The sequence below is a fragment of the Notechis scutatus genome, chromosome 3 (assembly GCF_049901735.1).
Source record: "Notechis scutatus isolate UNSWTSFEM ecotype Mainland chromosome 3, rNotScu1.2, whole genome shotgun sequence".
Classification (NCBI taxonomy): Eukaryota; Metazoa; Chordata; class Lepidosauria; order Squamata; family Elapidae; genus Notechis; species Notechis scutatus.
In genome coordinates, this window is record NC_142011.1 from 46,602,080 (window position 1) to 46,627,384 (window position 25,305).

The window sequence follows — 25,305 nt, forward strand, 5'->3', positions numbered from 1 at the left end:
CTCTTTATTCATATCTAATTTCTAAATAAATAAATATTCTAATTTTATAGAAAATTTATAGAAATTAACCAGGCAGTAATTATCCTATTCTGTAAAGGTTGTTCTTGGAAGAGATTTCTAGATAGCCATTTAGAAGTACCTAATGACCATCTCTGAAGTCCTTGTCACATAATTATATTTAAAAGGTTAATGGGTGCCCTTCAAACCATCAGTTTTTCTTCCTCGTCCATTTTATAATGCTTCCCTTGTCTCCCCCATTGGTAATCTTGATACACTGGAGACAACATAAGATTTCTGCCTCACCAGTTCAGCTCTTTAGCACATGCTAACACAATGGCAAAAGAACTGGAAAGATTATGACATCACAGGCATGACTGCTGCATAAAGTAAATTCCAGAACGCAAAGAAAATACAAGCAAGGTCATTTTGTTGGGATAGTTCTTGTCCCCCTTTCATCATCTGGTACTTTGTGGTGAGAACATCATTTTTAAAAAGAATATCATTTAAAAAGTTATCTAAGCCTTGTACAAAAGAGGTCACTGTTTCCCAAGAAAAGAACTTTTAATTAATTTTTGGACTGAAATTCAAGTATTTTGCAAAGAAAAGACATTTTCTTGTTTGCAAACTAAAATTTTCAACTCAACCTACAATAATTTTTTAAAAATCCTCTAAAATGTCCTGACATTTTGTTCCTTTTTTAAGGTGAAATGGAACAACAGGCCATGTCTGGCTCTGTAATTTCATTCATTGTCATGCATGATGAGTCCTGGTTGTGTCTCCACAACTTGGAGATCAATCCTGACAGAGCTCAAAGTTGACTCAGCCTTCCATCCTTCTGATATCCGCAAAATAAGAACCCAGATTATTGAGGGCAATATGCTGACATTGTTAACCACTCAGAGAGTGCTATAAAGTAGTATAGGGTGCCATATAAATGTCAGTCAGGGGTGTCAAACTCACATTGTCACGGCGGCATTATCAGAGGTGGTATTCAGCAGGTTCTAACCAGTTCTGGAGAACCAGTAGCGGAAATTTTGAATAGTTCAGAGAACCAGCAAATACCACCTCTGACTAGAGATTTTACCATATCCTTCCCCTGTCACATCCACCAAACCACGTCCATAGAACCTGTAGTAAAAAAAATTGAATCCCACCACTGGGCATCATGTGACATATTGGGACTTTTTCCCCCTTCGTTAAACTGGGCATGGATGTAGCCAGTGCATGACGCATCCGGCCCATGGGCCGGGAGTTTGACAGCCCTGGTCTAAGTGCTATTGATATGATGTAGTTTTACAATGTAGCATTTGAAAGACAGAGGAAGGGAGAAAGAAAAACAGATGGGTGGCAGGCCTACAGTGGACTTGCATGGCTTCTGTTTCATAATCTGCATGTGGAGAACACATATAATTCTGGGCTTTATAAATCTTAATCCTATTCTACATGTTTGCAAAGGACACTAGTGCCTCCTAAGGTGAGGGTGTTGTATCTTTTCCATCTGTTTAATCAAACCTATCCCATTATAATCTTCTATCGTTGGCTTAGGAAAGTAGACAGGTATAATAAGTGGAACCTAATTTCATAGTAAACATATCTTTAAATGCCGCTGCTAGGATCAAAAGAATCAGAACACAATGGCTTTCATTCCTTTTAAGTCTTTGAAAGATAAACTGTTTTCAACCGAGACAACTGACTTCCCAGGAGCACAAGCTGAGTTCATAGCAGAAAGATGGATCCTCATATTAAGCCAACCAATAATTTGTTTTCCAATTAATTAATTCTGTTTCCCCAATTTCATATTTGTTGGTTCCCTCTCAGATTCTTTCAAAATCAATTCTTCTTTCCACCAAAAAGTACCTTCCCTCTTTCCTTCCCAAAAGGAAAGAAAATTTTAATTTAGAATATAGATTTTTTTCTTGAAACATTGTATTGCTAATTAGAGCTTATAAAACTTATGCTAGACCAATCTTAGAGTATTGTTCAACTGTTTCGAATCCCCACCATATATCTGACATCAGAACAATTGAGAGGGTTCAGAAGTATTTTACGAGAAAAGTCTTGCATTCTTCTGTACACAATAGAATTCCCTATGCTACTTGGCTCAAAATTCTCAGTTTGGATAATTTAGAACTGCATCGTTTGCAGTCAGATCTAGATATTGCATACAAAATTATATGTAGTAAGGTTTTACCTGTAAATGACTTTTTTTGTTTTAATCACAATAATGTGCCACTAACAACCGCTTTAAACTCAAATCGTTCTAAACTTGACTGTAAAAAATATGATTTCTGTAAGAGAGTTGTTAAAGTCTGGAATGTCCTACCTGATTCAGTTGTTTCAGTTACAAATTTTCAGTTTCAGTCACAAATTGACTTCCGTGGACCTTACATCATGCTTAAGTGGTTAGTAGACGGGGCGTGCATAAGTGCACGAATGTGCCTATCATCCCTGTCATTGTTTTTTTTTTAATTTTTTTATTCTTGTTCTCATTTTTGTTTGACAAATTCTAATAAAATAAATAAATAAAATAAATAAATAAATGCACTGATTGCAGGTAACTCTCATTTAGCAACTGAAATTGGGACCAGTGATTCAGTTGTTAAGCAAAGCAGTCGCTAATTGAAAGCATCACTGCTTATGATCCTCCTTCAGTTTTCCTTAGTTTTACTGACCTGCAAAGGTTGTAAATGTAATGATTCATCATAAAGTTACTTTTTGATCATGGTTGTAACTATGAGTAGTTGCTAAATGAGGCAGTTACTGAATGAAGTTTACCTGTAGTGTCTAGAACAGGGATGCCAAACACCCAGCCCATGGGCCGGATGTGTCACGTGCTGGCCACACCCATGTCCGGTTTAGCGAAGGGGGGGGGAAGTCCCAATATGTCACCTGATGCCGCTGTGATGATGAGAGTTTGACACCCCTAGTCTAGAACATTTCAAAAGTACAGTTGTTATTTAACAAGCAGCCATACAATGGATTAATAGCCCAGACACTAGCTTCGCTGTCCTTCTACTTGGCGACTTCACAGATGTTAGAGTAACGATTCATATTGGGGCAAGAGGAAACTAAATTTGAAGAATCCTTTCCTTGGAGTCTCTGCTGTTTTGGCAGGACATAAAGGTACAGTAAAAATAATAATTAGATAATTTATTTCAAAAGTTTTACTTCCTGAAAAAGCTATAGTGATTATGATAGACCCCTTCCAACTGAACACAAATATAACTCCAATATGACTATCAATTAGGAATCTTCAGAAACATGAAATTAAATTTTAATGACTATAATGTATTTAATCACATATTTCGAACATGCTGCATTAGTTCATTGGGGTAAAAGTGTTTTGCTGTTAATTTTTGTTTTACTCAGTGTCTAATGCATCTCATTGCAGTGTCCAACAGTAGTCAGTATTGATGGATTCAAATTATCCTGATACAGTTTTTCTATTGTAACAATCTCTGGTAAACTTTTCACCATGCTTGTCATTGACTACACCTAGATTTTTGGAAAAGAAGTCCAGGTGTGAATGCAAAAAATGAATCTTCAGTGGCATGTTGCATTTCATGGTCTTGTAGGCTGAAAGAAATTTGTCAACCATCTAAATGTAGTTTGGTGTTCTTCAGTTCCCAAGAAAATTCTCAGCGACATCCTTGAATGCTTTCTAGACAATTTTCTCTGGCCCCACTAGCAGATCTTTGAATTGCTTGTATCTAATCTATGGACCAACAAAATAACTCCCTTAATCTTGGCATCAGTTATTTTTGGAAACATCTGTCTCAAATAATGAAAACTTCCACCTTCCTTGTTCATCGCTTTCAAAATATTTTTCATTTTATGAGTTTTATGTGAAGTAGAAACAAAAATACCTTTCTTGGGTAAAGAAGTTGTTCATGTGCCACATTTTTCTGTCCTGGAAGCTAATTATTTTGGAATGGTAATTTCTTTTTAATGAAATGAAACTCTTTTGCATGGCTGTCTCATTTGCATATATAACAATGGTACTTGGTATATCTGAGCTGCGTTTCAAGCAGCAGAGCCAGTACTTTTAGATCTCTATAGATGTTCTAGTTGTACTTGGTATACTGGATGTGCTTCCACAACAGATATTGAAGTGTGTACCATTGTGCCATTGTGTAAAAATGTATGTTTTCTACAAAATGGTAAGTGATAGGTTAAATTACAGGTTATTTTCATAATTAGCAGCCAAAAACCTATAGGATACATCTAACCGTGTTCAGGAAGCAAACTTTTTGTTGTCCAGTGAAATCACAGGCATGAAATTATTAAAATAGAAATCATTTAATAATATAAAAATAACAAATATATATCTTTTTAATATGTTTCTAATTACAGCTAGAATCAGTTATCTATAATTTAAGAACTGCACAAGCAGAGGAGGTATTCAGCAGGTTCTGACCAGTTCTGGAGAACCGGTAGTGGAAATTTTGAGTAGTTTGGAGAACCGGCAAATACCACCTCTGACTGGCCCCACCCCTATCTATTCTCTGCCTCCCGAGCCCCAGCCGATTGGCTGGGTCTTCTCCACAGGATGGAGTTGGAAAGCAGGTTAGTGGGATGGGGAAGGAATGGGATTTTGCAGTAACCTTCCCCCAGGGGTTGAGAGGGAACAGTATTTTTCCCCTGCTGTGCCCACCAAGCCATGCCCACCAAGCCATGCCCACCAAGCCATGCCCACCAAGCTACGCCTACAGAACCAGTAGTAAAAAAAAATTGAATCCCACTACTGTGCACAAGGTACTATCAACCAATTGCTAAAGGAGCTGTTGGTCATCTTTGCAGTATCCCAAATAATAATATAAAGAGTCTCAAGCTTATCATGCCTGACTCTTAGAACAGATTTCTTTCCAAATGATAACTCTTACTTCCACCATCAATATATTCTACACAGTTTACATCAGAGATCCAGTTCTAAAGAGAAACACAAATCTGGGGATACCATCTACTTTTAATGAGAGGGTGTTTTGTAATACATTCACAGGGTGGATAAAAACAGAATAAAAACATATTTTAAGACTTCCTGTAATATATGATAAGTAAATTACAATCCAGCCTAAAGAAATCAGTAAATACAACCTTTATTTATATTATATAAATACACTTATTAACAGCACTATAGTAGAACCTTGGGTCGCAACCATAATCCATTCCAGGACTATGGTCCCAACCCAATTTGGTCGTGACCGGAAGCATGTCTGACTGCGTATGCACGGAAAAAATATGCACGGACTGCACATGCGCGGAAGGGGAAATCATCACGGAAAGGGAATCTGCTGTGGCTGGGTGTGTTCACCACCCGATTTTTGAATCATGACCTGATTCAAAAATTGGGTGGATTTTTTGGTCGGAACCCAATTCGGTCATGAACAGAAGCATTCGCGACCCGAGGTTCCACTGTATATGAATATTGAAAATAACACACTATATTAATCTTATAAAGTGATTAGTCTAAAGAGAAAGATCAGTCAATAGAGGATTTGCAGAGAAGGAACAGATCTGAAGCGATGAATCTGATCAAAGGAGAGAAATAAAAGTAAAGCAAAAACATGAGCAGCATGTTCCAAAAGCCAAGAAATAAGTTCTTGATTCTGAACATCTCTTCCTTCCATTGATTTCAGATGCTTGCTTGAAACCATTAAGACAAAAATATCTCCCAAACCCCGGTGATTAATTGAAACAGAGACAGCTTACTTCTTACCTACCAACTGGTGTTCAAATGAAATGAATTAAAACATAATCGAAATAATTATTACAGTTTTATTACAAGGGAGAGTTTTATTACAAAGGGGGAACCATTATTCTTTTTAAAAACATCTCTTAATAAGAAGGGAATATATCGGGGATGTGGGGATGTGCCACACAGGCAGAATGTGCAATTCTCTTTTTTGTGGTGAGTTCTCTGGTGTAGAAGAGAGTTAATAAAAGAGTGTATTAACCCTCTTAAAGGCATAATTTATCAATTCATTACTTTTTCATTTGTTTAATGAAAAGCTATGTACCTATATCCAATAGTTTGCAGAAAAATATGTGAGATGTGATACTCTAAGAAACTGCAACGAGTTCGAACTACATGCTGCCAGTAGATTGTGGCTTCTCTTTCTTGTATTATTATGGCTAATGTATAGTATTTGCCTTTTTTAAAATGAAGCATACATTCAACTCTATGTGCGAAGGAATATAAATTATATTCCTTAAAATTATTAAAATTATATCAAATGACAGAAGCACATTTTCACTAGAAATTCAGGGATTAACAAAATCTAGTGATAGCGTGACTTAAATCATAGTGTAGTACAAGCAACGGAAGCTCTTTCATGGATGCCAAAAGCACAATCCTGCACTGTCTGGTTGTATTTCATTGGGCGACCCACACATGGAGAATAACTTTTTCTCATACGCTGTTTGCCATACACATAAAGGGATCATCTCAACATCTGAGTAATTACCTTCTCTTACCTTATAAGAAAGGGTTGCTTGCATGCTGGGTGACCAGAAGAACTGGCAGAAAGCCATAGGACCCATGTTCCATGGCTTCTGACTCCAATTCCAATTGGCAAAGCTTAGAAGGCACTTGGAGAGATGTTATCTTTGACAGCTGTTTGTGGCCAACTACTGTGATCCCAGCCTAGTGATGGTGAGCACCACTGCATCACAAAATGTGTTGTCATAATTGGATTGTAGTTAGTGCTCCCAAAAGCCAAGAATTCAGAAAGACACTTAAGAAAATGGGGAGGAAAATTGTTAAGGAAGTGGTTTGGACTTCCTGTAATGAGTCTACTTTATAAAGATGATGGCATGTCATTGTTATGTCTGTGAGGTAAGAAGCACCTGTTTCAGATCACAATGGCTTTTCACTCACATCTGTACTCTGAGCTACTTTATAAGATTGTGGTTATATGCTAGTATATATAAAACCATTCTTTATTATTTTAAACACTTTATTCATTCACTCATTCATTCATTCAGATTTATATGGCCACCCAATTCAAAGTGTGATTCTGACTGCTATACATCAAAAATAAATAATTAACCAAAGGAACCACATTACAATAAAACATAATTATTGTATAAAATAACAAAAGGGTGACCAAACACAATGGTGAAACAACCAAAATGGGACTCTTTCTAAACAGACCCAAATGCCTGAGAGGAAAGCCAGATCTTAATTTTTTTCCCTAGTAACAAGCAGAGTTAGTATTTGTTGTACAGTGGGGAGCTGGGGAAATGATGACAGCATATGCATATTTACATGTATACATACAGCTAAATATGAGTAGATGGTTAGCTTATCCATATCCATATTTTACCCCTATTAACATTGTATCTGTTGAGTCAAGGTGAAAAAAGATTGAGGCAATTCACCTGAACATCAACAGAATATGAACATGGTTGTTTTCTAAACATGGAGCTAAACAATCTAGCCTGCAAAACTCAATTAGATTTATGTGTCTTTATGCCCCCAACTAGCGGTCATCTGGATATGTACAACCCAGAATTGGGATGTTAAAACAAATGGACTAATTCAACTTCACTAACATATCAACTTGTTAAAGAGAGATCATAAAGTATGTTCAAATTACAAATCAGAAGAATATTATCCCACTTGATACAGAATGCTAACTCATTATCCTTTGGAGTTTGAATTTGCAAGATAATGTATCAGAAGCATTTGCAGATAGTGAACAAGGCAAAGTGTTGGCCTTGCTAGGAAAATAAATGATTTTCTAATAAGCTGATGTTATACAATATTGTAATTATTCTTTATTTTTAAGCTATGTTATATATGCTGTAAATGACAATCATCTTTTCCAAGGACCCGTATAATTATAAAATCTTTCAGACAACCACAGTGAAATACAATGCCATTTAAGTCAATGTGACTAATACAAGGTCTGAGCAGCCAGATGTGATCTGGTAGGATGATGTCTGCAAGGCTGTCATGCTGTCTTTAAGAATGCTAAGACTCTTCATTGTTAATTGCACATTTGTGAAAGAGTGTGGTCTGATTCTTATACCTCAGCTTTTTTAATAAATTGTCAAAACAAAGAGCAAGAGTTTTGACATTTGGACTGGTTATCGTGCCCCTTTCTTTGTCTTGCTACTTAAAGTAGCAACATGCCTTTCTCTACAAAACACACAATCCAACTGGAGAAAGACAACACTCATTGATGTTCACAAGGCCTTTAGGTAGCTCCTAGATCTCTGCCTAGAATTTTTCTTCTTAGTGTACAGTGTGATAATACAGTCATATGCAATTTTTGCCTTGCTGCTATGAGAGTAAGGCTACAAATATTATCATTTAAAACTGTACTCCTTTGATGCCTTTAAAATCTTCTCTCCTCTCTTCGCCCTTTTCTTTTCTCCTAACTCTTGTAACTTCTTTAATTGGCATTTTTCTTTACAATGTAGAGAATTTTATGTACCGATGTGTATATGTACTATTGTAAGAGTAAACAAATATTTAATGTTACCTTTTTCCAACAATGATTAATATTAAATTATTCTGGAAAGCCACATATATGGCTATAATTTCACTACAACTTTATATAATTGCAAAGTTATTATACATTTAGAGACATGGAAAAATGCTTTTCATTTATTACAGTAATGGTTAGCTTAAAATTACAACATTGGATTTGTGGCTTATGTATAGATAAATATTCATACACACATACACACACACACACACACACACACACACACTCACGTACATTTACTCACATGCACTCACACAAATTTAAGCCTGTCCAAATAATTTAATAAGGCATTCTGCTTGTCAATGAACAGCCTACTCTTCAAAGCAATAAAGCAGGTATTTGTTTATTAATAAATAAATAAAATTTGTTGGCCACCCATATTACCACAGGGTAACTCTATGGTAACCTGCTTCAACCACAGGTATAGCTGTTTAGGACCCAGAGCAGTAGTCATTTTCATCAGGTCAAACAAAAACTTAATATATCTACAGCTACAGCAGAGAAGAGGACCAATGGCCCCTTTATGACTTGTGGATTTCAACTCCCAGAATTCCTGAGCCAGCCATGGCCATTGTTCCCCACCCTTGAGCTATAGAAATAAACAGGTATGAATGGTACTTAGAAATATGGCCCTCACCATGTTTTCATTGGTTGCAGTCGGTGTGGGGAAGTAATGAACATTTCTGATGAAATTAAATGTATAACAATTTTCAAGTTTGCCAACTAACATTCAGAAAAGCATTAATTGTATTCTTTTACACATCTATTCACTATCTATTCACTATCAAATCAAGTGATCAAGTAATCAAAGCAAGGGCTACCATACTTAGTTGCAGAAGTTTAAAACAATCACCAGATGGCAGCACAGAGCGCTTTTGCCACCTTATGATTCTCCAGATTTTTTGTAGCAAAGAAATAGCAGCCTTAATCAAATCATTCTGCTTTAAACTCACATTATACATCGACATAGGCCTATTTAATAATGTTACTTTTAAGAGGAGAAAGTAGCTGTAAAAAACAGCATATACAAACATTGGAAAAGTTCAGATCTGATTTGCAGAGACAAAACTTGAAATGCTAGTAGGGAGGCCTCGGAATGCTTTCAATTGATCGAAGAAAATAATTTGATTTTTAATTACTTATAGATGTTTTAGGAAAAGCAGGAATGGATATTTTTTCCTTGTATAGAAAACAGAGAAACCAGAAAATTCTTCTCTGGTGATTATGGAGTCAAAAGGGTAATTAACACAGACTAAGATGGCACAGAACAATCAAAATAGTCTAAGATTTTTTAAAAAGTGAATTGACCTAGCTGCAAAGAGGACTTTGGGCAACTTAGTTATTGACACCCTTTGTCCTCAACTCACATGGACCCCAACTGTGAAATGCAGTAGGGTATCTCTAACCCGTTTCACAGATGTTAAATGTAATTATCCATTTCATTATGGGACATTTTGATTTGAGAAACAAAATACTGCAAAAGATCACATGAACTTTTAAGACTAACAGATGACTGCATATGCTTCCTTCAGATCCTATATCAGAAACAAAAACAGCCAGCAATATATATCTCAAGTCCATCATTATTGTTACATATTACATCTCTCCTAATTTAAGTACTGGGTATCAAACACAAAAGATTGACCTCCACTTCTAAAGAATGTGGTGATATTTATAAGTTCTTCAGAATGCCAAAATGTTCAAATTGCTACCTTTTGGGGATGAAAATGATGAAAATGAAAAGCACTGTTTAATCTTGGTGCCAGAAATATAACAAATTAAGCCAGAACATCTCCTAAATTCCATGCCATCTGTCTTGTTTTCCATTTCCTCATTTCTATTTCCATAAAAAGCTACAGGTTCTTTGATTCTCTGTCCTGCCAAGACTCCAAATTCTGACATATATTTGGCACTTTAGTGGGTCACTGGTTGTATAGAATAATATTTAACTCACATGCAAGGGAAAAAGAATTGAACTCCACCCTTGCAATGCATCTATTTTAAGAATAACTATTCTGTGGGGTATATAACATACAGTAAGAATCCCAAATCAGTCCCACTATTCCGAACTAGATTGCTTAAAAAAGAATGGGAAGCATATAGCATTGTCATTATGGGAGCAAACATAATACAACTTGACATTGGGTAAGAAAATCAGAATTTTATGACTGGAACTGTTCTATCAATTTGGTTTTTGCTTGCATAATACAGCAGATTTAAGGAACAAACTCAATAGTTTTTTTTCCCTTTTTTGTTTTGTTTTCCTTTCTTCTTCTCTTTCATGAATATATATTTCACTCTTTCCTCTTTTTTTAAATTCCAGAACAAGTACATGGAATAACAGAGTATGAGATAATCACAGGCTGCATATTCACTTGGAAGTCTCCAGTACTAATGGTATTTATAGTACCATTCTAGTTAGAGACTGAATCCAAGACCTCTAAAAGGAAAGCATGCATACTACATCTAAGCTTCAATTTTTCTCATGTGTGCCCCTTACAAAGGTTCATTTTTCACTCCATTACAGACATTTACATATACATCACAAGGACTCAAGCAAATGAGCTCACAAGAAGCATTCTTGTTACCCAGCCTAGTGCAAATCTGAAAGCAGGGCAATTGAAACAGTGGCATGAGAACACAGTTGAATATACAGACTTATCTTTATTGCAGCAGAGTCAGGCTGCACCACTGAGAACATCAGTGGTTCTCTTGACTTTCTACAAAAGAATCAGTGTAATTAAAACATTAGGAGATGGTGGTACCATATATAACAGAGAATTTGGCTTGACTAAGTGCCAGTCACCTTTGTTACTATCAATGAAGACAACTCTGTTAATACACTGTAGTAACGCCAGTAGCATAATAACACCAAATGGAGCATACTATCCATTTACACTGGCAGGACTGCATTCACCTGTTCTCACATCTGAGCTAATTCCACAGCTATCATCTCTCTCTCTCTCTCTCTTAAGTATTTTACTTTATTTAATAATTTAGTTTAATTTCATGGCCACCCATCTTATCACAGGGCGGCTCTGGGCATTTTGTTATTACTATTTTAATCTTTATTCAAAGCAGAACAGCGTACTACTTATTTGGCTATGGGGAGAATAGGAAGAATTCACAACAAGTTACACCTTCCCTCAATCTAATACCTCATAGATATTTCCATCAAAAATTCCCATCTCCTCCAAGCAACATAATCAGCAATTAACATTTTACATTTGGAGGATGCACTTTGGCAAGAGGTAGTTTACTGGTGCCTGTCTTCTGGAAGAGTTACTGCTGTATTACTCCGGTGCCACAGACACGTTGAAAGTGTGTTATGAAGAGGCATTATAGAAAGATTTCAGCATTCTGGGTAACTGTTGAAAGTCATGTTCAGACTGAAGGTTAGGAATGTTTGTTTTTCTTATGGAACCCACTTTTTTCTCTATCCCCTATTCCACATAGAGATATAAAGGTGTGTATGTCAAAAGAATATAATCATTTCAATGTAACAAAGCTCAGCAACAGAGAAAATGGGTATCTAAGTTTGTTCATATAGTTACAGGCTGTCCTCAACTTATAACACTTCGTTTAGAGACTATTCAAAATTACAATAGCACTGAAAAATGTGACTGATCATTTTTCACACTTACAACTGTTGCAGCATCTTTATGGTCACATGATCAAAATTCAAATGCTTGGCAAGTGGTTCATATTTATGACAGTTGCATTGTCCCAGTATCATGTGATCACCTTTTGAGACCTTCTGACAAACAAAATTAATGGGGAATCCAGATTCACTTGACAACTCTGGCCAGAAAAGTCATAAAAGGGGGCAAACTCACTTAACAAATGTTTCACTTAGCAACATAACTTTGGGGCTCAACTTGAGGACTATCTGTATTTGGATTTTTGTAAAAGACTTCATCTGAGTGCAATTGGATGAGTAAATATCCAATATCACATGTGGTAGAATCTTCTAAAAACTAGATATCGCTTTTCAAAAGATCCTGAGTTGCTTAGAGAAAGGCAAAGAAAGGTTATTTTCTCTGAAAAGCAAAATTCTAAGACACCCATTCACTAGGAAGCCTGTAAATCACATTATATAAAAAAATAATCATGCCTTTATGTTTTTTTGTCCAAATAAAATCCAGGCTTCCCTCTTTTGTCAATTTGTAAGGTTTTTTCCAACATACAGAGGAAGCTCATCATTTCTCTCAAATTCCTGTTTTTTGAATACAGTTAAATAAATTGTATAGGCCTCTTGTTAACAAGGTGTCATTTTCTGTGCATGCATATATTGGCTATATTTCTGGTAGAGAAAGGAGAGATTTTAAAAAATAAAAATACACTGAATTTCAGGATACACTTGAGTTCCATTTGGATCAGTAAATGTATCATAGATGCAGGGGCTGGCTTGGTTGAGCCAACATAAGATCAGAGAGAAATGATATAATGAATATTAAATGACATGAATTTACATCTCAAATTAGACTGCCTGCATAAAAATGTCCAAGATGACTTGATATAATTATGGATGGTTGGGCAAGAAGGAACAAAAAATGACATGTTTGAGCTCAGTGCATGATAAATATGTCTTCAGGGGATTGCTATCAGCTTGAATGTTTAGATTTCCAATCCTGTTGTAAAAATATGAAAGAAAGAGTTAATATTAATGTACCATTGCTTTCTTTACTTTTTCCCTTGTATACTATGTAGCTTTCTGTTTTTCTTCCCATTTTCATAAAACAAGAACAAAAATAAAGGAGATATTTTAAAATATTATTAATTTTCAGAGTTAAAGAACGAATGCTAAGAAATAGCAGGTTTCAGTGAGAATCTCAATTTTAAAATATCTAAGCTGCAGTGCAAAATGCCAATTGTTTTATCTCTCTTTCAAAATAAATTAAGAAATTAATCCACATTCTACTGTTGTTTTCCCTTTTTAATGTTTAGCACTTTCTTTTTAATTTCAAGAAGTTATACAATCACTCTGAATGCCTCATAGACGTGCTTACCATATGAACTTGAAATAACTCGCTTCAAGTTATTCTAGCATTAGAAATAAGTAATTTATCACTTGCTGCATTTAATTTGTTCTTCAGACTACTAAGTATATTAAATTGCAAACGTATGCTTTTCTAAAAAAATATACTCTTCAGGGCCTCAAATAGAATTGTCAAAGCCTTTACAAAATGGCAATTCCCAGGGCTCCTTGGGAAAACCATGACAATGATAGGAATATAAACCAACTGAAGCATGCAGTGATACAACCCTTATCACCTTGTTGCTTCCTGCTTTGCACTCTGCACTTCTAAGGTTTCAGCATCTTTTTTTGTATCTAGGTGACCAGAATTAGGGGCAGTATTCCAACTGTGGCCTTACTAGTGCAATATAGAGTGGTACTATCACTTATCATGTTCTTGATGTTATTTCTCTGTTGATGCAACCTAAGACTGCAATGGCTTTTTTGGTAGCTGCAGCACACTGCTAACTCATACTTAAGTGGTGGTCCACCAGGACACCTAAATCCCTCTCACAGGTACTACTGTTGACCCAGACACTGCCTATTCTGTAATCATGAAATCCTTTTAATCCTTTAATCCTCCAGTGGTCCCTACTTTATGTTTTCATTTACTGGAAGTGATTCTTGCTTCATCAACCATCCCCCGTACATCACCAAATGTGCTACTATAATTGCCGTCATTCCCCCAAACCACTTGGTAATTGGCAACAAGGTGTGAAATCTCTTAATACACTGTTTCTATATGTCTTGTAATTCTGTAGAGAATTTCCAAGATTCAACCATCCTTAATCATGTCTTTGTGAGAAGAATTTTAGTTAAACCCTTATGGGCTGAGTTATGTTATCGTCTTTTAGTACTAACAGTAAAAAGAACTTCCCACAATTCTTTACCTGCTTAACCCCATTATAGATTGTACAAATCTGGAGGACTTCATTCCCTTATTCAACAACATTTGCTCAGGTAAATCTTTATCAATACTGTATAAAAACTAAATGATCTTTGTTCACACATTATTTTTAACCAGGTCATTTGCGAACCTGGCAGTTACATTTATGCCACATTGGAATCTCAATTAGTTTTAATTTGAATTCATTTTCTGTGGCAATGCACGAAGTAGTGCCATCAGTGCCATTAATTAATTTATACGTCAATAGATTGTATTACAAAAACACAGAAAGTCAATGCAGATTCATTTTAATAATTTGGTTAAGTTACAGTGAATGAATGCAGTCACACTGTCTCCATCTCTTAATACTGAGGTGGATTGCCATTTATGTAGAAATATTAGTTTGGCTTTGGTTACCTGGATATAGAAAGCATGACAATAACTAGAGCCAATTCTTCAGTAAGTGCAGACCCACATTTCTCTATACATCAGATAATTCAAGCTGTTTGTTATGCTGCTGAGGCAGTTTAGGATTTGTACAGTTCAATGATATTCGGAAGTCTATATCAAATTTCTGTTTTATAATATGATAAAATGCCTGCCATTTCCATTTATGAAATGTTTGAGTTTCTGCTGCTTTCTCTGACTACAGAATAAACAAGTCTAACATATTATTCTACTAGTTTGTCTTTCACAAAGATGCCATGCTTGGTGACATTGGTGAAAATGTCTTCTATTATACAAAATCTATTTTGTTCTGTTTTGTTTGCAAGAATAGCCATGGCTTATACTCTGGCAGTCCCTTTACAAGAAGAGATAATATCAAAATATTCTCAGCTGGTCACTGATATTCTTGAAAAAGCAGTTTTATAATTATGAACTCTTTACAGGTTGATCTCAAATAGGAACATATGAGAATTTCATCCAATTTCTGCACTTTGTACAATACAAACAGTATTTTAAATAAAAAATGTGGGGAATTTTGATAAGAGGCACTTACACTGAAATAAGAATCTTACGGGTAAGAGCAGAGAACTGGCACTATTAAGTACCTCTTGCCATTTATAGACCTAGTCCTAAACACCTCACTTTCTCCTTTATTACATGGAAACAGCAGTAGTTTAGGTAGGCAACCAAATAGCTTTACAAGGTAAGTTGATCTCTTACCTTTAAGCCCAATATAAGACATTAAAAGAGGAACAAATGTACGCTGACAGCAAGTCAGAGAAAATCTAGGCAGAAATTATGACACAAGAGACTGAGGACAAAGATGCATGAAGGCTGCAGTTTTGAATGAAGATGTATTTGGCAGCTACTTCACATAAGATGTTTCCTCAGCCATGTAGACATGAATGTACATAAACATGATACTCAGGACAAAACCTGTATGTGTCTATTTTCTCAAGTGTGCAGGTAACAAGAGACCTAAGGACAAAACTGATGCACAATCCCTATTATAACCTCAGTACATCATTCTAAAAAGTGTCATTTTTAAAATCCTATTTATTTCATTTTCAACATATTGTAGATTCACAATTAATAAAGATTGTAGATTCACCATAATATTTGAAGAAAAAGACTTCAAAAAACCCTAAATATTTATTTATTTATTTATTTGTTTATTTATTTATTTAAATGTATATGCTGCCCATCTCTCTATCGGGCAATATTTAAATTATCATTTTGTTGTCTATTTCTTTAGTCAGTTGCTGCCTATCAGTATACCCCCAAATTTTATAATTTCCTTCCAATGCAATCTAAAGTCAAATGCCTCTTTAAAGATGATGAAACCATGCTAGGAATGATAGTAAGAAAGGTGAAAGAACTTTGAGGAACTACCATCTGCCTTTTTCCAGAACTGCCCCATCTTCTAGACTATACGATTACCTAAAAGACAAAAAGGCAAATTCAAAGGTTTTGTGAAAATGTACTTTAGTCGTTTTAACCCTGTGTTTTTAAAAATATCCTTGTTTTTATTTATGTTTTTGCTTTACTTTGACATTTTGGTGAGCTACCCTGGAAAAATGTTGAAATATGTATCAAGAAAACAGCGAATTTTAAATAATAGAAATGCATGGAAGATCTGAAAGGCTTCCATACTTTTCAAGGCAGCAGGCCTTAATCAAATCCAATACCAGTATATATGTCCCAGAGAGAGCAATGGGCTAAATAATAACAATAACAGTTGGACTTATATACTGCTTCATAGTGCTTTACAGCTCTCTCTAAGCAGTTTACAGAGTCAGCATATTGCCCCCAATAATCTGGGTCCTCATTTTACTGACCTTGGAAGGATGGAAGGCTGAGTCAACTTTGAACTTGTCAGGATCAAACTCCTGGCAGTGAACAGAGCCAGCCTGCAATCCTGCATTATAACCATTGCACTACCATGGTTCTTTTGTGAGGAGACACAAAACATGCAACTTATATACTTGTGTCCAGCATTGGGATACAACATGCTAGGGGTTCAGTTGTGGTGCCTCAACACATGTTTTGTCATTTTCACTTTCTTACAGTTTATATTGGATTCGTTCTTGAGAACGCAGCTGGATAAAAAAAGCACTGCCTTAAAGGAAAAGAGAAAGATAAAATATTAAGAATTGAATCTAAATGCAACAGGGACTCCTGTCCTTTTTTTTTTTTTTTTACTGTAAACTACTGTAGAACAATATTCACATACATAATCCCTTCATGCACTAAAGCAGAACAAATCGAGATTAACCCAGCTTGGAAAAAATAACAAAAGAGAACAGGTGGAAATGACAGACAGACAGGCGGAGTAAGAGACAATGCCAGTCAGACTGATCTCAGGCAATGATCTCAGCATTGCAGCTGCCCAGCTGCTGTCAAGAACAGACCCTCTGCTGGGGACCTGGTAAGCAAAGATGGATGGGAAATTCTTTAATTAAAATCCAACTCCTGCAATTTGATCTGCCCAGTCTGTCCATTTTCACCTTTAAGAAAAAGCGGGCATGCTGCAATGGCAACACTAGGTATTCCACCTAAGGGAAGGATTTCTAGCCATCAGAATAGTATTTCCTCTAAAACCAACACATTAAAATATAATTAGTAATAGCACTGGTTTTTGAAAGATCTCATCAAAAACCCTCTTCTAAAAGGAGATCCAGCCTGTCATCCAGCAACATAGTCAGGCATATGAAGACAAATGCTACATTGTTTTAACAAATCCCAAAAGTAACAAAAGCCAACAGAGAATATTGGCTTGAAATTTCTTTTGGTTATTTCACAAAGGAAAATTGTGTTTTTGTTTTTTTAGTTTACAAAAAAAAAATAGACAAAATCCATAAATCCTGCAAAAATCATTTACCCTCTCTATATGGGTTGTTATTACTCTTCAAGCACCTCTCCTTAATAGACATCATTTTGCCTGCAAGACCTCCTGATCTAAAGTTTTCTGACATTGAAAAGAACTCATGGAGGGCAAATTCTCCCACTAAGTGCTAAGCACAGTACAAAGATTTCTTCTCTCCCAAATTTCTTCCATATAATGTGCTCTAAACTGTATTTGATGTCTGGATAAGGTATCAAGCATTATTGGGAAATCATGATTTCTAGTCCTCCTTTGGCACAAAGTCAGTTGGGTGACCTTGGGCCAGTCACTTGCTCCCAGCCCTAGGAAGGAGGCAATGCCAAACTACTTTGCTAAGAAAATTGCAGGGACTTGTCCAGATAGTCTCTGAGAATCAGACATAATTGAATGGAAGTTTTAAAAAAAACAGGAAGGGAAGGTGATGTTTGTTTTTCCTTTTATCTTGCACGAAGCTTTATAGATAGAAGCACGTTCTAGCTGATTCCAATTTATCATCATTCCAGGCATAAAGTGAATTATTAACCTAATTCCCCTTCGTTCGCTTCCTGGAAGTGGCTTCAGTAAATGCTGGAAGAACTAACCAAATTGTAAGAATCCTTTTGCCTCTTTTGATTTCCAAAACTGTCTTGGTAATACTTCAGAGGTGGGCAACTTTGGTAAGTTATGTTGCTATAGTTGTTATTGTTAATGCTTCTGGTGGAGGGTTGTAGGGGGAAGGAAGTACACTGGCATTAGGACATAGTACCCAGGCAAGAGAAGTAACAACTTGAACTCTTTCCCCTCTTATCTATGTTTTGTTTATATTTCTAGATTCATTAAGCCTATTAGAAACTTAGCACAACAATTTAATTACATTTTCTGTATGAAATAATGCCACAATTTAGTGGCTTATGCCTGAATTTCTGCAGTGAATTTACTCTGAGGCCACATTATGCAAATTGCATACAATTCACAAAGTGTCTTTATTTATTATTAAATTAAATCTAAGAAAAAGTTTAAGATTATTTTAAGAAGCTTAGAAAAAAAATCACATGCAGTTCAAAAAAGTGTCCATGATTATGTTAAATTAAAACTTAAAGTTAAGGTTATTTAAGAAGTTAACAAGATTCAGTCAGAAATCTTTGACATGAGATGCTACAAAATACTATTTAACAAGCAATGCTAATCAGAACTTTTGTATATACAAAACATGTACCCTACAAAACTCAAGAAAATACTCATCAGACTTCATGGATCTTTTTATCTTTCTCAAGAACACAGAAATGTTAATTTCCAGAAAGTTTTTGTTACAAAATTGAATGGCTGTTTAATGTTTAGAAATGCTAAACTGAGTATTAAAGATGCACAAGGTGTCACAAACAATTTAGGTATACAACATCAGGAATAGTACAACAAAACACGTATGAAAATGCACTGCATATGCAGTCATCATCTATATTAGTACTTCTAAGAAGGTGAATGTCTATTTACTCAAATGTTCCAGTTTCCCAAGTCTCGCAGATCAAAAGAAGAAAAGAGGTTACCCTCTATTATGTTATAATGGAGCACTACATATTGCAATTACTTTACTTAATATAGGACAAAAGAATTCCATGTTCTAACAAAAAAAGAGTCTTAAGATAAATAAAAGGGGATCTTTTGCTTCATATTTTATCAGGACAACTTACTTGTTATTATTAGTGCCACTTTACCCTTACCAAATACACAAAAGAAACAAATCAGCTATCTTGAATTCTGATATAGATTCTCAGCATTTACTATTAGATATCTCAGACTAGTCTCCCCCTGCCCTGTGACCTCCAGATCTTCTGGAAACAACTTTTGGAAAATACCAGTTTGAAGAAGATCCATATAGTCTGATTCTTGTTTTGTGTGCAATGTTGATATTTTATGTTCTGAACAACAACAACAACAACAAAATACATGCCCACAAATTGCTAGCTACATGACCAAACATCACAGATTAAACTAAGTTCCCAATCCTAAACATCATGCTAAACAAGTATTGAAGGAATAACTTACTGGTTTATTTAAAAATATTTTGAGCCTGCCCATTGTTCAGATGAACACAGGCAGGTTACAGTCCCTAAAAAGGAAGACAAAACAATCACGCCAAGTAAAATAAATAATACTTTTAAGACATAATGTAACAACAACTGAAGCCAAAGGGTAGATGATAAATTCTAGATAGAAAAAAAAGAAGCTACATCTTAGTGCCAAAAGATAAATACTGTATGTGCAAGTTTGGCCTCCTCAAAATCAGATGCAGTAATGCAGAAGGCCTTCTCGTGTGTCCTCATATGAGTTTCCCAGATATGGGACATTGGGTAGATTTCCTGTTAATTTTAATAGGATTTTTTTTTTTTTTTTTGGAGAGGGGCTCTCTTAAATATCAGCATCCTAACCACTAACGGCTATAAAGAGCCAGTTTGATATAGTGCATAAGGCATCAGGCTAGAAACTGGGAGACTGTGAGTTCTAGTCCCATTTTAGGCACAAAGTCAGCTGGGTAATCTTGAGCCAGTCGCTTATTTCTCAGCCCTAGGAAGAAGACAAAATGATTTCCAATAATTTTGCAAAGAAAATTGAGGACTTGTCCAAGCAGTTGCTGTAGGGATGAAGCTTTAAACACAAGTACTAAAACCTGGAGATGTGATTAGTAACATTTAGGCATCCAGTTTAGGATTGAAAGAACATTTTAGGACAGATATCATAAAGCTGTTCCATATAAAGTAACTACAATTTTTGAATGTTCATCAAAGGTACTTATAGACTATATTGAATTCTGTGCCTACAAGTACACATTGTCCCCTGGTAACTGCTTTGCAAAATTTTTGGAAGTCATTTGTTTTCTTCCTAGGGCTGAGAAAGAGTGACTGGCTCAAGATTACCCAGATAGTTTTGTGCCTAAGTCAGGATTAGAATTCAGTCTCCTGTTTCCTAATTTCATGTCTTAACCACCAAACTGGCTTTCCATAGAGTATACTGTAATAATCTAAAAGGGAAGTTATCACAGGATGGATTACTCACTGTGGCCAAGAGGTCTTGCTCCATAAAGAGTCATACTGTCTGAACCAAGCACAGATAATTAAGTGCACCATGGGCCCCATATGACAGAAATAAATCTCAAAATACACAAAGGCTGCATACCTGCTCCTTCAAGGGGACTGAAACTACATACAGACTTACCCAGTTTCCAGATTATGAGACCCTAATTCGCAATGTTTATGACTGACTGGGAATCGTTATCTCTTGCAATCAGTTAATCTCTCTAATAAATACACGATAATTAAGTCACCTGTTTTTCAATCAAGATTCCTAAATCTATTTTTTTCTCCAATTTGTCCCCAATTTTCCTAGGAAATTGCTACCCCCCTACCCAAATGTTCAAGACAATCTCATAAAAAGTATTTCCCCCCATTTTAACAGAAAATGACAAATGTAGCTCAGATCTGAACTGTGGAACCCTTGATACTCTCTGAGCTTGGTTATTTGTTTGCAGAAGTTCCATTGCCCAAATAGGTAATATCATCCTTATGAGTGAGAATGGTGCTTGCTCCATGTTTTTTTTTCTGTTTCCATGTATGCTACAGTCTTATCATGAGGTAGGGAAATGAGGGAGAGAAATCAGATCTATTAAAACTACACAGAAGAAATATATCATCTTACTAAGCACAACATTAGCCCTGCAACACCATTTGGTGCCAGTTTTGTCTTCAAAATCTTTTTCAATATGAATTATCTTAATGAATTACCTGCTACCTTAATATAAATGCTCTAAGGCCCAACAGCAAAAAGTTGGAGAACTTTTAGTTAGTCAGCAAATAACTACTGTATAAAACAAGAGATTTAAATTTGAGTTGGAAAAAGTATTTTGACAATGAAGTATTGCATCTTTTGATGGTGTGTTAGTATTAGGCAATTCTGGAAACTAGTTTCATGCCACTAATATTGGCTATGAGATGTACAAGAATGCAAATGTACTTCTGATGCAACCCCACCCCCAAAAAAATATAACTGAGTTTGCACTGTTGAATCTCCGTAAGAAAACTAAGGACAACTCTAAGATGCTGTTGATTCCCCTCTCCCCTATTTCCATTTCCATATTAATAGTTCAACACTAAGGTCTATGAAGATGCTGAGGTAATATTAGGGCCTGCATTTGGGAATATCAGTATTGACACTTATGTGTGGCTTCTTGTACTCATCTTGTGGATAAGGCCCACCAAAATTAGGTATAAATGCATAATTTCTAAAATAACAAAGCACTAAGAGATGTAATTTTACTTTTTTTAAGTAAATATTTTATCTAACTCTTCTAGTTACAGGGGTATATAAAGGTTGAACTAAATTGACTTTTGTCTAAGAGGTAAGTATATATTTTACTATTTCTCATCAAAATCAGTGCTATTTTAAAATCCCCCACATTAATAAAAAAATGCCACACATTTTTCAGAAATAATATCACTAATTGATCATTAATTGATGGAAACAATAAAAGTCAAATCAGTAATGTCATGATGGGTATGGATCAGATGGGTAGACTCTTTTCATTTTCCAGAGTTAAAACACCCAAATTATTTTTATTGCTGTCAACTTCCCAACCACATTTCAGTTAACAATAATAGGCCCATTTCCTGTGCTCTACTGACATGTTTAGAGAAAATTGTCCCCCTTTGTCACAGAGTTTCTCAGGCTCGGCCACTTTAAGATGGGTGAACTTCAACTCCAGAATTCCACAGCCAGCAAAGCTGTGGAGTTGGTCCACTCATCTTAAAATGGCCAAGGTAGAAAAAACAGTAGTCTTAGTTATGATAACTGCTTTTTTTACATCCAAAGGAGGCCCACACTACACCCTCAGCTAGGCAACATTGCTGGACATAAGGAAAGATGATGAAGGCTGACCATGCCGCAATTAGATCTTTCACTTCCTGATGACTCTAATGGAACTGAAGAACAGGACATGCTGGGAGCATAAAAGTACAAATGATTCAGCACTTTCGCCACCTTAATCAATACCACCTAAATTAACTTAGTATATGCAAAGATCAAATATTTCTTTAAAAATCACATAGCTTTGATTCCAGCTAATCATAATTAACACGGTCACATGCAGTGGTGGGATTCAAATTTTTTTATTACCAGTTCTGTGGACGTGGCTTGGTGGGCGTAGCAGGGGAAGGATACTATAAAATCTCCATTCCTCTCTACTCTTGGGGGAAGGTTACCACCGGTTCTCTGAACTACTCAAAATTTTTCGCTACCGGTTCTCCAGAACTGGTCAGAACCTGCTGAATGCCACCTCTGGTCACATGTATTCCTCCTTTAACTACTAACTTATTAAATGTCTCAGAAAAATGTCCTGGGCTCTTATCCCATAACAGTTTTTCATGACACACACACACACACCCGATACCCTTTATGGGTAGAATTTTAGATGTGGAGGCCTCTGAGCATTCAGGGTTGCTCAGCCAGAAAAATGGAGATACTCGTTTTACCATACCAGATCCAGTGGATACAGAGACAAAATAAACAAAAGAAAGAGGTTGCTTTCAGATACCGTCCTTACTACTTCTTTTTCTGTATTTTGAGTCAGGGCCAAGTTTCAAATTCAAGATCTGTCCATTTACTGTAATCCTGCAAACCTCAGTCCCTTCTCACATCTCCTTTGAAAACACACATAAAAGAGAATTAAAAGATGGAACATGCCCATTCACAGCAGCTGAATCTTTACGCTGGGTGGATTGGTATCCTGCACCCAAAGCAAAAGAAAAAAGGGAAAAATTAAGACAGAGAAAAAGGGAGATGGGAGAGGGGGGAGAACCATGGCCTCCAGGCCTTCCAATATCAGCCACTAATGAATGTTTCAAATATGTTGGGAAACTGAACCACACAGAGAGAACTTTCCCAAGAATAAAGGCAAGGTCTGGAGACAAGCTTCCTTCTCAAAGTAATTCAGTGGCTTTTATCAATTCTCATCAACCAAGGATGAAAAGCAGGCCGGATTCTAAGAGGAGAGTGCAAGGCTCTCTAATCCCCAGTTATACTGATGCTGAATCCAGTCACCACCCTAAAACTGCAAGTCCGATTCAACATTCCCCCAAAAAAACAAAAAAAAACCCAACAACCTTCCACCCCTCTCCAAAAGCAAACTCTTCGTGTCTTGCTTGGCAGCAAAGGAGACTCGTGGTCTCAGGGGAGCAGCAGCCGCTTGGTTAAGTGCGGTGCTCATTCATGACAGGAGAGACCAGGCTGCAGCGGAGGCCGGTGGGGTGGCGGTCAGAACAAGGAAAAGAGCGAGCGGTCCGAAGAGTGGGACGTTGGTGGTGGGATGGGAAGCACCTCCCTGTCTGCCATCGATGCGAGCCCACCAACAGCCGCTCTTTTCTCCTGCTGCCCGACTGGGCCACAGCCAGATGACCGAAAGATGCTTTCTTCTGTATGCCTGCCTGAGGCTGCCCCTCCGTCCAGCCACGGCAGCATCCCTTCCTTTACCTGGCCGGCAACCGCTGCCGCCGTTCCCGCTGAGCCTCCTGCTCCTTTCTCGCCTGGAAGGCTGGTTCGAGGTTGCTCCAAAATACCCTAGTCCCGATCCGAACCAGCCGCCGAGCTACGGGACTTCGCTGCCCCCGCCGCCTCACCGAACAGCTCCCATCCTTCTGCAGCGGCTTCCTTCCCAGACTCCCGCATTAGGGCAGAGACGATGGAGCGCGCGGCCGAGTGACCGCGTGCGCGGCCCCGAGGAGCAAATTCTGGGGGCGCGCGCCCGAGTGGCTCAGAGTGCGCCAGCGCCGCTTCCCATTCAAGTCGGCGACGCGTGAGAGTCCTTCTGGCTCACCTTTCCTCCTCCCCCCCCTCCTCCTCCTCCCATCTGGAGAAATTAAAAGAGTGGCCTGATGATCAATAATGGACCTCGCATTTAAAAAAAAATAAGGGGGGGGGGAGGGAAAGAAAGGGTCGAGGCAGTGCATCACCCGAGAGACAGGCAAGATTAATTGGGGAAAGTCATTAATGCGGCTGGGGTAGTAAAGAGGCGCAGGAATGGGCCAGAATGACCTCCCTCTCAATAAAGCACCCGGTGTATTTATGAGCCAGAAGAAAGAGAGAGAGAGTTGGTTGTTTTCACCCACACTTAACCAAGATAGTAAAAAAAAAATTAAGCAGATGCTCTTTGCACAACGTGCAGAACTTGGATAGTGTTCACCTTGGCTTAGAATATTGTGCGTTGGTTGTTTTACTAATCGGTGAACCCTGAAAATGGTTAATTTGATAACTGGGTAAGTGATGTATTGAATAGAGGGAGCCATGAATGAGTTCACTTACTCTCCTTATCATCTAAAGGTAATTTTTTTTGCCACACTTAGGGCTCTACAAAACTTAGTTTTGTTATAGTGATTATTCGGCAACTATATATATTTATTCCTTCGGCATCTGTATATATTTATTAAATAATTTTTCCCACTCTAATGTTGCTCTAAGGATGCACTAGATAAGCCCTGAACAGGTTAAGGAATATGGAAAGTACAGTCCTTGACATTTGAAAGACATCATCAAAAGCTTGTTTTAAAAGAAAAAA

The 25,305-nt window shown here is 36.8% G+C and overlaps 1 protein-coding gene across 1 annotated transcript in view; it reads right to left on the reverse strand.

Annotated features, from left to right (window-relative positions):
* The window catches only part of NFASC (neurofascin), a 173,558-nt gene extending 149,124 nt beyond the window's left edge, over window positions 1-24,434 (reverse strand). The window contains exon 1 of the mRNA XM_087959681.1: window positions 24,225-24,434. The gene's annotated coding sequence lies outside the window, so the exon portion shown is untranslated. The remainder of the gene's footprint in view (window positions 1-24,224) is intronic.
* Between the last annotated feature and the right edge of the window lie 871 nt (window positions 24,435-25,305).